The sequence below is a fragment of the Oncorhynchus mykiss genome, chromosome 15, assembly GCF_057628025.1.
Source record: "Oncorhynchus mykiss isolate SJ-2025 chromosome 15, ASM5762802v1, whole genome shotgun sequence".
Taxonomy (NCBI): Eukaryota; Metazoa; Chordata; class Actinopteri; order Salmoniformes; family Salmonidae; genus Oncorhynchus; species Oncorhynchus mykiss.
The window spans coordinates 71,517,713-71,529,914 of record NC_143036.1 but is presented as its reverse complement, the minus strand read 5'-3'; the positions used below and the strand labels follow the sequence as shown (position 1 = coordinate 71,529,914).

The window sequence follows — 12,202 nt, the reverse complement described above, 5'->3', positions numbered from 1 at the left end:
TAGCAGGACAGTAGCAGGGCAGTAGCAGTTAGGTAGCAGGACAGTAGCAGGGCAGTAGCAGTTAGGTAGCAGGACAGTAGCAGTTAGGTAGCAGGACAGTAGCAGTTAGGAAGCAGGACAGTAGCAGGGCAGTAGCAGTTAGGTAGGGGGGCAGCAGCAGTTAGGTAGCAGGACAGTAGCAGGGCAGTAGCAGTTAGGTAGCAGGACAGTAGCAGTTAGGAAGCAGGAGAGTAACAGGGCAGTAGCAGTTAGGTAGGGGGGCAGCAGCAGTTAGGTAGCAGGACAGTAGCAGGGCAGTAGCAGTTAGGTAGCAGGACAGTAGCAGGGCAGTAGCAGTTAGGTAGCAGGACAGTAGCAGGGCAGTAGCAGTTAGGTAGCAGGACAGTAGCAGTTAGGTAGCAGAGCAGTAGCAGTTAGGTAGCAGGACAGTAGCAGGGCAGTATCAGTTAGGTAGTGGGGCAGTATCAGTTAGGTAGCAGAGCAGTAGCAGTTAGGTAGCAGGGCAGTAGCAGTTAGGTAGCAGAGCAGTAGCAGTTAGGTAGCAGGGCAGTAGCAGTTAGGTAGCAGAGCAGTAGCAGTTAGGTAGCAGGGCAGTAGCAGTTAGGTGGCAGCACTGCAGTAATTAGGTAGCATAGCAGTAGCAGTTAGGTAGCAGGGCAGTAGCAGTTAGGTAGCAGGGCAGTAGCAGTTAGGTAGCAGGGCAGTAGCAGTTAGGTGGCAGCACTGCAGTAATTAGGTAGCATAGCAGTAGCAGTTAGGTAGCAGGGCAGTAGCAGTTAGGTAGCAGAGCAGTAGCAGTTAGGTAGCAGGGCAGTAGCAGTTAGGTAGCAGAGCAGTAGCAGTTAGGTAGCAGGGCAGTAGCAGTTAGGTAGCAGAGCAGTAGCAGTTAGGTAGCGGGGCAGTAGTAGTTAGGTAGCAGAGCAGTAGTAGTTAGGTAGCGGGGCAGTAGTAGTTAGGTAGCAGGGCAGTAGCAGTTAGGTGGCAGCACTGCAGTAATTAGGTAGCAGGGCAGTAGCAGTTAGGTGGCAGCACTGCAGTAATTAGGTAGCAGGGCAGTAGCAGTTAGGTAGCAGGGCAGTAGCGGTTAGGTAGCGGAGCAGTAGCAGTTAGGTAGCGGGGCAGCAGCGGTTACGAAGTTAATCATTAGCGAGGAACCAAAAAAGCCTGTCTGAGTCCAGCCTCCCATCAACTCTTTGTTATACAGGTGAAACAGGAAGCCATCATTGCTTTTAAAGCAATGTGCAATGTGCAAAGCCCTGCAATGGGACGATTGAAGTCTGGTGTAAAATCTCAATTTATACTGTAGATCTACTGAGACATCATGAGAGCCACTGCAGCCGTCCTATTGGTCCTCTGTCTCCTGGTCATCAGTAAGTTACCATCATCTGAAACATGCTTGATCAACTTGGAATTGATCGAGATTCTATTGGTGCGATCTACCCATATGTCTTTGTTTCTATAGCATGGGACTGTCAGGAGCTGGTGGACATCAAGAATATGATACAGATTGATGCAGGACTGGGGCAAGTGGTTGCAACAGACACAAGTCAAATTTCCTACTTCCCGGTAGATGAGAAATGGGTCTGCCTGTCTGGTTCCCTGAAGCATATCACTGTAGGACCAGCAGGGATCTGGGGTATCAACAAGGCAGACTTAATCTACAAGTATGTGGCCGGTAACTGGGTGCAAGCTGCAGGTTAGTGGAGAGCATTACTAAATATTTATCCAGAGGACACCTGATTCCACAAACACATATATTTTTGTCCTCCCACTAGCCGGAATCAACTCCTTGCACATCTAGACAGCCAATACATATCTGTTGCTAGTCAAGAACTTGTTTGGTTCCTCTCACCTTTGTGATCTGTTCCTTCTCACTCCATCTGACCTGTGACCTGGGCCGAATTCCTCTCTCCTCCTTAATCCACGCCTGTCCTCCCTTATCTGTGACTGAAACCAGACATTTGCCCTGTGCTTCCCCCCTTAGGATCCATGCGATTCAACAATAACATGTTTGGACAGAATGTAAACTTTCTTCATTCCCATGTCTCAGTCAACAACTTTCCAAACACCTACAGTACCAGTCAAAAGTTAGGACACATCTACTCATTCAAGGGTTTTTCTTTAGTTGAACTATTTTCTACATTGTAGAATAATATTGAAGACATCAAAACTGTGAAATGACACATATGGAATCATGTAGTTGCCAAAAAAGTGTTAAACAAATCAAAATATATTTAATATTTTAGATTATTCAAAGTAGTATCACATAGTGATCCAAGATGGCAACCCGCCTCACCCAATGTGATACGGATCCGCTATTGTTTTTAGACAGCTAGAACCTCCATCAGAAGCTAGCCATCAGATGCTAATCAGCTAATTAGCTACTAGCTAGTTAGTCATTGTTTGCCACGGCTAGAGGCCTTTACCTCTAGCTCAGACACCAGCCGCTTTTACCCTGGATAATACCCGCCAGTCTGCTAAGTGCGATATCAACCCTGAGAATATTGGACTGCTTTTCTCCACCATTACTCCAGATTACTCCATTACTGGACCATTACTCCAGATCACCACAGCTAGCTAGCTGCTACCGACTGGCCCAGCCCCGAAGCTAGCCTTTGAGCCAGGCCCATCTCCCGGCCTGCCCAGTGGACCCTATGATCACCTGACTACACAGCTGATGCCCCCCCTACTCTTCACTAGCACGACTAGAAGCCACTACATCGCTGGATTCCTGCCGTAAGCTCTGAACCTTTGCATCGGATCATCGCAACTAGCTAGCTGCTACCGAGTGGCTATAGTGGCTAACACTATAGTGGCTTGTCCCGAAGCTAGCACCAGTTAGCCCCGAGCCAAGGGCATCTCCTGGCTAGCAAACAAAATGTTGCTATTTTTCGACCCTTTGTCGACACGGAGCCCCGACGATCCATCACGTCTGGTCTGCCGACGTAATTTAGTCCGATGTTCCCTCAACCGGCCCTTGTCGGACATCGGTGAAGACGCTTCTGCTAGCCCTGGCCTGCTAACCTTTATGAACGCAGTGTCTCCCGCTTGCTAGCGTAGTAACGACTTCCCTGTTTCATTTATTGCTGTTCACTGGACCCTATGATGCCTGGCTCCATAGCTGATGCCTGCTGGACTGTTCATTAATCACGGTACTCCATTTTGTTTATTTTGTTTACCTGTCGGCCCCAGACTTCGAACTCAGCCCCTGTGTGTAGTTAACTGACCCTCTCTGCCCATTCATCGCCATTTTACCTGTTGTTGTTGTCTTAGCTGATTAGCTGTTGCTGTCTTACCCGTTGTTGTCTTAGCTTACTCTCCCAATCAACACATGTGATTGCTTTATGCCTCACTTTATGTCTCTCTCTAATGTCAATATGGCTTGTAAACTGTTGTTTAGGGTAGTTATCATTGTTTTATTTTACTGCGGAGCCCCTAGCCCCACTCAACATGCCTCAGATGCCGCTTTTCCCCCCACAAATGGGGTGACCTCAACTAGCATATCTAGCACCTCCAGAGATGCAACCTCTCTTATGGTCACTCAATGCCTAGGTTTACCTCCACGGTACCCGCACCCTACCAAACCCCTGTCTGTACATTATGCCCTGAATCTTTTCTACCATGCCCAGAAATCTGCTCCTTTTATTCTCTGTCCCCAACGCAATAGACGACCAAATTTGATAGCCTTTAGATGTAAATCAAATCAAATGTATTTATATAGCCCTTAGATCAGCTGATATCTCAAAGTGCTGTGCAGATACCCAGCCTAAAACCCCAAACAGCAAGCAATGCAGGTGTAGAAGCACGGTGGCTAGTAAAAACTCCTTAGAAAGGCCAAAACCTAGGAAGAAACCTAGAGAGGAACCAGGCTATGAGGGGTGGCCTGTCCTCTTCTGGCTGTGCCGGCTGGAGATTATAACAGAACATGGCCAAGATTTTAAAATGTACATAAATGACCAGCATGGTCAAATAATAATAATCACAGTAGTTGTCGAGGGTGCAACAGGTCAGCACCTCAGGAGAAAATGTCAGTTGGCTTTTCATAGCCGATCATTGAGAGTATCTCTACCTGTCCTGGTGTCTCTAGAGCGTTGAAAACAGCAGGTCTGGGACAGGTAGCACATCCGGTGAACAGGTCAGGGTTCCATAGCCGCAGGCAGAACAGTTGAAACTGGAGCAGCAGCACGGCCAGGTGGACTGGGGACAGCAAGGAGTCATCAGGCCAGGTAGTCCTGATGCATGGTCCTAGGGCTCAGATCCTCCGAGAGAGAGAAAGAAAGAAAGAAAGAAAGAGAGAAAGAAAGAGAGAATTAGAGAGAGCATACTTAAATTCACACAGGACACCAGACAAGACAGGAGAAATACTCCAGATATAACAGACTGACCCTAGGCTGAGACAGGAGGGGTCAGGAGACACTGTGGCCCCATCCGATGACACCCCCAGATAGGGCCAAACAGGCAGGATATAACCCCACCCACTTTGCCAAAGCCCAGCCCCCACAACACTCGAGGGATATCTTTAACCCCCAACTTACCATCCTGAGACAAGGCAGAGTATTGCTCACAAAGATCTCCGCCACGGCACAACCCAAAGGGGGCGCCAACCCAGACAGGAAGACCGCGTCACTGACTCAACCCACTCAAGTGATCAACAGATGGTAATACTATCTGTAGATCATCTATATGAAATTATCTAAATAAAGTGTGACCACATTCACCTTTAGTCCTTGATTAACACCTTTTCATCATATATTATCAGATTTTTTTTATATATATATTTTTAACCTTTATTTAACTAGGCAAGTTAGTTAAGAACAAATTCTTATTTTCAATGACGGCCTAGGAACAGTGGGTTAACTGCCTGTTTAAAGATAATAATTAAATAATTCCACTCTGAAACCATATAATTGTCTGAAATGTATTAGAATCATAAAACTATAATCTGATGTGTGTAGTTTTAGTCAGAATTAGAACAAGGACATTTTGTTCCTTGTTAGTATGTAAACAGGGTGCAAGTGGGAAACAAATGATAAGAGGAGTTATCGACAGACGAGTTGTACTACTGTGTTCCTTACAGGACATTCTGTCTCCACGGGTGGAGGGGAGAAACTGTTAGGCTTGCAGAAAATTATGAAACATGTTGCAGATTAAACAATGTATCTGTGTAGTGGAAAAACACCGACTGTCTAAACCAGGCTTAGTTTAAGATTTGAACTTGTTTGTGGGTGTTATAAAAGACTGGGTTTGTATAATGAACTTCGGAGTGCTCCCGTGAATAAACATTTTGACTATTGTAAGGTGGGACTCTTGTCTGTTTCATTCAACCATAATCTTACAAACTCTGGGTTGCAGACTGAGTAGATTAATTGAAGTTTATGAACATTGATAACGAAATTCTCATAACAATTTTGTCCTTCGAGCCGGATTCCAATACCTGTCCCTGTCGTCCGAATGTAACACGCTGAAAACCGTGCACGGGCGGGTTGTTGACCCTTAAAATAAAGACCTGTCCCCTGACATTGGGGTTCCATAACAAGCTGGTATATTTCTAAGGTCGACAGAGACAGTGACGGAATCCAACCGACATTTCTTTCCCCAGCCTACAAGATAAGGTCAGTAAATCTTTATTCACGAATTTGGGGGAATATTTTAAGACATCTTGGACTTGATATTCTAAACACCTAGAATTATTAGAGGATATGAACTTAGGTATTCTAAACAGATTCACTGAGACGGTTTTTACTTTGTGTATTAACAATATCGATAAGATATCAGGTCCGCAAAGACCTGAGGTACATATGCACTACCATAAATAAAACTTGCTTAATAATTGAGGTCTGTGAGAAAAGGCAGAGAGGTTATTAACAAGGCATATAAAATAGGTGCTGTGAGATAGGATGGTGACTTTGTGCAAATAGGATAACTTAATAACCTCTTGGTGTTAGGGGGCAGCTTTTTCATTTTTGGAAACAAAGAGTTCCCATTTTAAACAAATATTTTGTCAGGAAAATACAGTGCCTTGCGAAAGTATTCGGCCCCCTTGAACTTTGCGACCTTTTGCCACATTTCAGGCTTCAAACATAAAGATATAAAACTGTATTTTTTTGTGAAGAATCAACAACAAGTGGGACACAATCATGAAGTGGAACGACAGTTATTGGATATTTCAAACTTTTTTAACAAATCAAAAACTGAAAAATTGGGCGTGCAAAATTATTCAGCCCCCTTAAGTTAATACTTTGTAGCGCCACCTTTTGCTGCGATTACAGCTGTAAGTCGCTTGGGGTATGTCTCTATCAGCTTTGCACATCGAGAGACTGACATTTTTTCCCATTCCTCCTTGCAAAACAGCTCGAGCTCAGTGAGGTTGGATGGAGAGCATTTGTGAACAGCAGTTTTCAGTTCTTTCCACAGATTCTCGATTGGATTCAGGTCTGGACTTTGACTTGGCCATTCTAACACCTGGATATGTTTATTTTTGAACCATTCCATTGTAGATTTTGCTTTATGTTTTGGATCATTGTCTTGTTGGAAGACAAATCTCCGTCCCAGTCTCAGGTCTTTTGCAGACTCCATCAGGTTTTCTTCCAGAATGGTCCTGTATTTGGCTCCATCCATCTTCCCATCAATTTTAACCATCTTCCCTGTCCCTGCTGAAGAAAAGCAGGCCCAAACCATGATGCTGCCACCACCATGTTTGACAGTGGGGATGGTGTGTTCAGCTGTGTTGCTTTTACGCCAAACATAGCGTTTTCAATTTTTCAAGTTCAATTTTGGTTTCATCTGACCAGAGCACCTTCTTCCACATGTTTGGTGTGTCTCCCAGGTGGCTTGTGGCAAACTTTAAACAACACTTTTTATGGATATCTTTAAGAAATGGCTTTCTTCTTGCCACTCTTCCATAAAGGCCAGATTTGTGCAATATACGACTGATTGTTGTCCTATGGACAGAGTCTCCCACCCCAGCTGTAGATCTCTGCAGTTCATACAGAGTGATCATGGGCCTCTTGGCTGCATCTCTGATCAGTCTTCTCCTTGTATGAGCTGAAAGTTTAGAGGGACGGCCAGGTCTTGGTAGATTTGCAGTGGTCTGATACTCCTTCCATTTCAATATTATCGCTTGCACAGTACTCCTTGGGATGTTTAAAGCTTGGGAAATCTTTTTGTATCCAAATCCGGCTTTAAACTTCTTCACAACAGTATCTCGGACCTGCCTGGTGTGTTCCTTGTTCTTCATGATGCTCTCTGCGCTTTTAACGGACCTCTGAGACTATCACAGTGCAGGTGCATTTATACGGAGACTTGATTACACACAGGTGGATTGTATTTATCATCATTAGTCATTTCGGTCAACATTGGATCATTCAGAGATCCTCACTGAACTTCTGGAGAGAGTTTGCTGCACTGAAAGTAAAGGGGCTGAATCATTTTGCACGCCCAATTTTTCAGTTTGTGATTTGTTAAAAAAATATGAATTATCCAATAAATGTTTTTCCACTTCCTGATTGTGTCCCACTTGTTGATGATTCTTCACATAAAAATACAGTTTTATATCTTTATGTTTGAAGCCTGAAATGTGGCAAAAGGTCGCAAAGTTCAAGGGGGCCGAATACTTTCGCAAGGCACTGTATGCTAGAATATGCATATAATTGACAGCTTTGGATAGAAAACACTCTAACGTTTCTAAAACTGTAAAGATATTGTCTGTGAGTATAACAGAACTGATGTTGCACGCGAAAGCCTGAGAAAAATCCAATCCGGAAGTGCCCCAGGTTTTGAATGCGCTGCGTTCCAATGACTCCCTATATATCTGTGAATGTACCATCAACGAGCTTACGCTTTCTATGTATTCCCCAAGGTGTCTACAGCATTGTGACGTAGTTTTACGCATTTCTGTTGAAGAATAGCCGTATGGGGGCACATTGCGTAAGTGGTCACATGGTGGCTCCGAGAGAGATTCTCGCGTAAAGTGCAGAGGTAGCCATTACTCCAATCGGTCCTAGAGAAAAATAAATTGTCCCGACGGATATATTATCGAATAGATATTAGGAAAACACCTTCAGGATGGATTCTAAACAACGTTTGCCATGTTTCTGTCGATATTATGGAGCTAATTTGGAATATTTTTCGCCATTGTGGTGACCGCAATTTCCGGGCGATTTCTCAGCCAAACGTGAAGAACAAACGGAGCTATTTCGCCTACAAAAATAATATTTTGTGAAAAAATTAACTTTGGCTGTCTACCTGGGAGTCTCGTGAGTGAAAACATCTGAAGTTCAAAGATAAACGATTTAATTTCATTGCTTTTCTGATTTCCGTGACAAGTTTGCCTGCTGCTAGCAAGGCATAATGCTATGCTAGGCTATGATAAACTTACACAAATGCTTGTCTAGCGTTGGCTGTAAAGCATATTTTGAAAATCTGAGATGACAGGGTGATTAACAAAAGGCTAAGCTGTGTTCCAATATATTTCACTTGTGATTTTCATGAATAGGAAGATTTTCTAGGAAGATTTATGTCCATTGCGTTATGCTAATTAGTGTCAGATGATGATAACGGTCCCGTTCACGGGCTGGGCGTCACTACAGGTTAAATGGTTAATTAACATGTGGTAAATTAACCATAGATCCGATTCAAAAGACATACCTAAATAAAGTGCTAAATTGAGGAGAGGCGAGGATATAAAATAGGGTTTGTGAGATAGGAGGGAAATTCTATGCGAACAAGATAACTTAAATTGTTAATTAACATGTGGTGAATTAACCATAGATCCGATTCAAAAGACAATACTGAAATAAAACAATAAAAAAGGAAGAAAGGAAAAGAAGGGAAGTCAAAAGTCACAAGGAACAACGGAAAAATAGGCTGCTAACTAGGGCCATGCGAGACATAATGTCCGATTGAAAGACAGTTCTATAGATACATTTTCAAGAAAGGAAAAGTACACATAGGTTAAGAGATACACATACATTGTGAGCATATAGTGGGAGCACACACATAGGGAATAGTGACATACACATCAATTGTGAGACACATAGATTGTGAGAAGAAGCAGAATAACAAGGAAAGGTAATTGAATAACATGGGTAGTAAATCCTCAAAGAATGTCCCGGAATTAACCGGGCAACTCTAATGGCCAAAATTGAGAAAGAAGTACAAATTTGAGAGACGTCTAGATGTAGAAAAATTTGAATGAATGATAAAGTAGATACATAAAACGTGTAGATAGTGAAGGGAAACAGCAGGTCGAGGGTTAGATACCTGGCTGTCTGAATCCCGGAAAATAAGGTAAGAAGGCAAGTGTAGAGAAAGGCTGAGAGAAAGTTACAAGAAGGATATCAGCAGCGGAAAAATTATGTGCGTGTGAGACCTAATAACTTATCAAAAGACACAATAGTAATTATTCCTAAATTCTGAGTAGGAGATAGAGTGACAAAAGTCAAGAGAGGAAAGGAAAAGAGAAGATAAGGGGACATGCAGAGAGAAAGAGAGAGGCAGAGACAACGAGAGAGAAAGGAAGAAGAATCATTGCCGGAGAAATGCCTGGACCTTTAAATTAGGGCTATTTTTGGGGAATTGTCTCGGTAGTACGATTGTCTCGATTTTACGACAACAGACAATTATAAATAGGATCATTTGCAAGGAGTCTTTATCATTTCTATAGCTTTGGTGGTCCAGAGCTATGATTAATGCCTACCATGCGGGAGACCTGGGTTTGTATCCCAGCCTATGCACCAATTGACTAAAATCTGTGTTTCTGATTGTAATTCAACTATTGATATGTTTTTCCTGGAAAGATTTGGTTGTTAGTATTTGTTTAAGATATAAACTGAACGTTTTAATAGCTTGTTTAGGTTCAATTGAAAGACTAATTCATTCTAAATAATAGCGAGACTTACTGAATCACTGAATCAGAATTACTGAATCATAGAAGAGACAGTTACCTAAATCTAATGAATTCTAAATAATAGTGGAGAGATAATTGCGATAGAGTTGTGCCCACCGAAATGTGTTTTTTATTCTTATGGATTGACTGATGTAGGTTATACATTTTTGCGATTTACATGTTAATTTTAAGTCTTGGACATTTCATAAGGGTGAAGCCGAAAGAGAAGGGAACGTTGTAAAGTTTGGTTTTACTCTTACGATAGAGGTAAGGCAGAACGTTGTTTGAGTAGGGGTTATGTTTTCACCTACTGGGAAGAATAAAATCCAAGATGGCGTAGCAGTCAGACGTATTTGTCCTTCGTCTTGTCATGTCCAATGTATATATATTTTTATATATTTTTCTTCGCATCTTTTTATATTTTTCTAAACCCTTACTTCAAAATATTCTCCTGCAACCCGCCTCACCCAATGTGGTGTGGACCTGCTTTTTCTCTAACGTATTTTTCTTTGCCTCTATTACTGGAATCTCTCCAACATAAACTAGCTAGCTAACTAGCTAGCTAACTAGCCAGCTAACGGTCATTAGCTAACCTCTAGCTTGAAAAGCTCTCACCAGATTGTACAACACGATTCAACCAGAGCATACCGGACCTATTTTTCTCTCCATATCCCCGGATTCCTATCACAAGCTCTGAACCTTCTCACCTTCCGACCTTCGCAGCTAACTTCCCCTGAATGCTAGCTGTCTAGAGCACAACGGACTGTTTGCTTACGAGGCCCATCGAATACATTCTGAAGCCACTAGCTAGCAGTCAGCTATCCTTTGCTAGCGGTCATCAGCTACTTTTATCCCGCAGAACTCTCGCCAGTCTGTACAGCACTACTCAAACCAGAGCTAGTCGGACTTATTCTTCTCGATATCTCCGGATTCCTACCGCAAGCTCTGAACCTATTTTATTTTTTTACATTTTTATTAAAATAAAAAAAAATCCACCTGGAATTATAGCAGCTAACGACCCCTGGACGCACAGCCGCTAATCTGCGGCCTGCTAGCTATCTAAAGCACATTGGACTGCTGGCTTAATTAAGAGGCCCTTCGGTCACATTTCTTCGGCCACCAGACATATTTTGCCAATTGGCCTGGTTTACCACATGGAGCCCTGCTGATCCGTCCGTTGATGTAACTTCACGAGGGGGCCACAACAGACTTCTAAGGCCTTTCTAATCCCTCTAAGGCCTTTCCGTTAGCCTGCTAGCCCCGTGCCGCTAGCTACCTGAAGCCATGCACTGGACTTGTATGATCACCCGGCTACGCATGCCTTTCCCTAAAGTCACCATGCTGTGTCGATTGCTGTTCTGGTTTGTAACTATTGTTTTATTTCACTGTAGAGCCTCTAGCACTGCTCAACACGCCTCGGCTAACAATTTAGTTCCACCCCCCACACACGCAGTGACATCACCTGGTTTAAATGCTATTTCTAGAGACAATATCTCTTTCATTATCACTATATGCACAGGTTTACCCCCACTGTATTCACACCCTACTATACCTTTATCTGTACATTGTGCCTTGAATATGTTCTACCGTGCCCAGAAATCTGCTCCTTTTACTCTCTGTTCTGAACGTACTAGGCGTCCAGTTCTGTTAGCCTTTAGCCTTTAGCCGTACCCTTAACCTACTCCTCCTCTGTTCTTCTGGTGATGTAGAGGTTAATCCAGGCCCTGCAGTGTCTACCTCCACTCCCATCCCCCAGGCTCTCTCATTTGTTGACTTCGGCAACTGTAAAAGCCTTGGTTTCATGCATGTTAACATTAGAAGCCTCCTCCCTACGTTTGTTTTATTCACTGCCCTAGCACACTCCACCAATCCGGATGTCCTAGCCGTGTCTGAACCCTGGCTTAGGAAGACCACCAAAAACCTTGAAATTTCCATTCCTAACTATAACATTTTCCGACAAGATAGAACTGACAAAGGGGGCGGTGTTGCAATTTACTGCAAAGATAACCTGCAGAGTTCTGTCTTACTATCCAGGTCTGTACCCAAACAATTTGAGCTTCTACTTCTAAAAATGTACCTTTCCAGAAACAAGTCTCTCACCGTTGCCGCTTGCTATAGACCAGTACGCACACTTCTGACAGAATCTTACACCCACCATGGAGTCAGTAGGAGCAGGTACCCCGGTCACAGGAGTCCAGGAACGCTTCCAGGAACACGCGGCTATGCTACATCGTCTCGGTGCCATGATGGATCGCGTTGTCCAGACCATGGACCGCTGGGAGAGACAGGAAGTCTGGTAGGGGCGGTCGTGTGGGA

General features: G+C 43.5%; 1 long non-coding RNA gene across 1 annotated transcript; it reads left to right on the top strand.

Moving 5' to 3' along the window:
* The first annotated feature begins 1,462 nt into the window (after positions 1 to 1,462).
* LOC149978166 (uncharacterized) lies at positions 1,463 to 4,291 on the top strand. Its single transcript, XR_016486892.1, has 2 exons — positions 1,463 to 1,696; positions 2,535 to 4,291. It is a non-coding gene; the product is annotated as an uncharacterized LOC149978166 (long non-coding RNA).
* Positions 4,292 to 12,202: the final 7,911 nt, after the last annotated feature.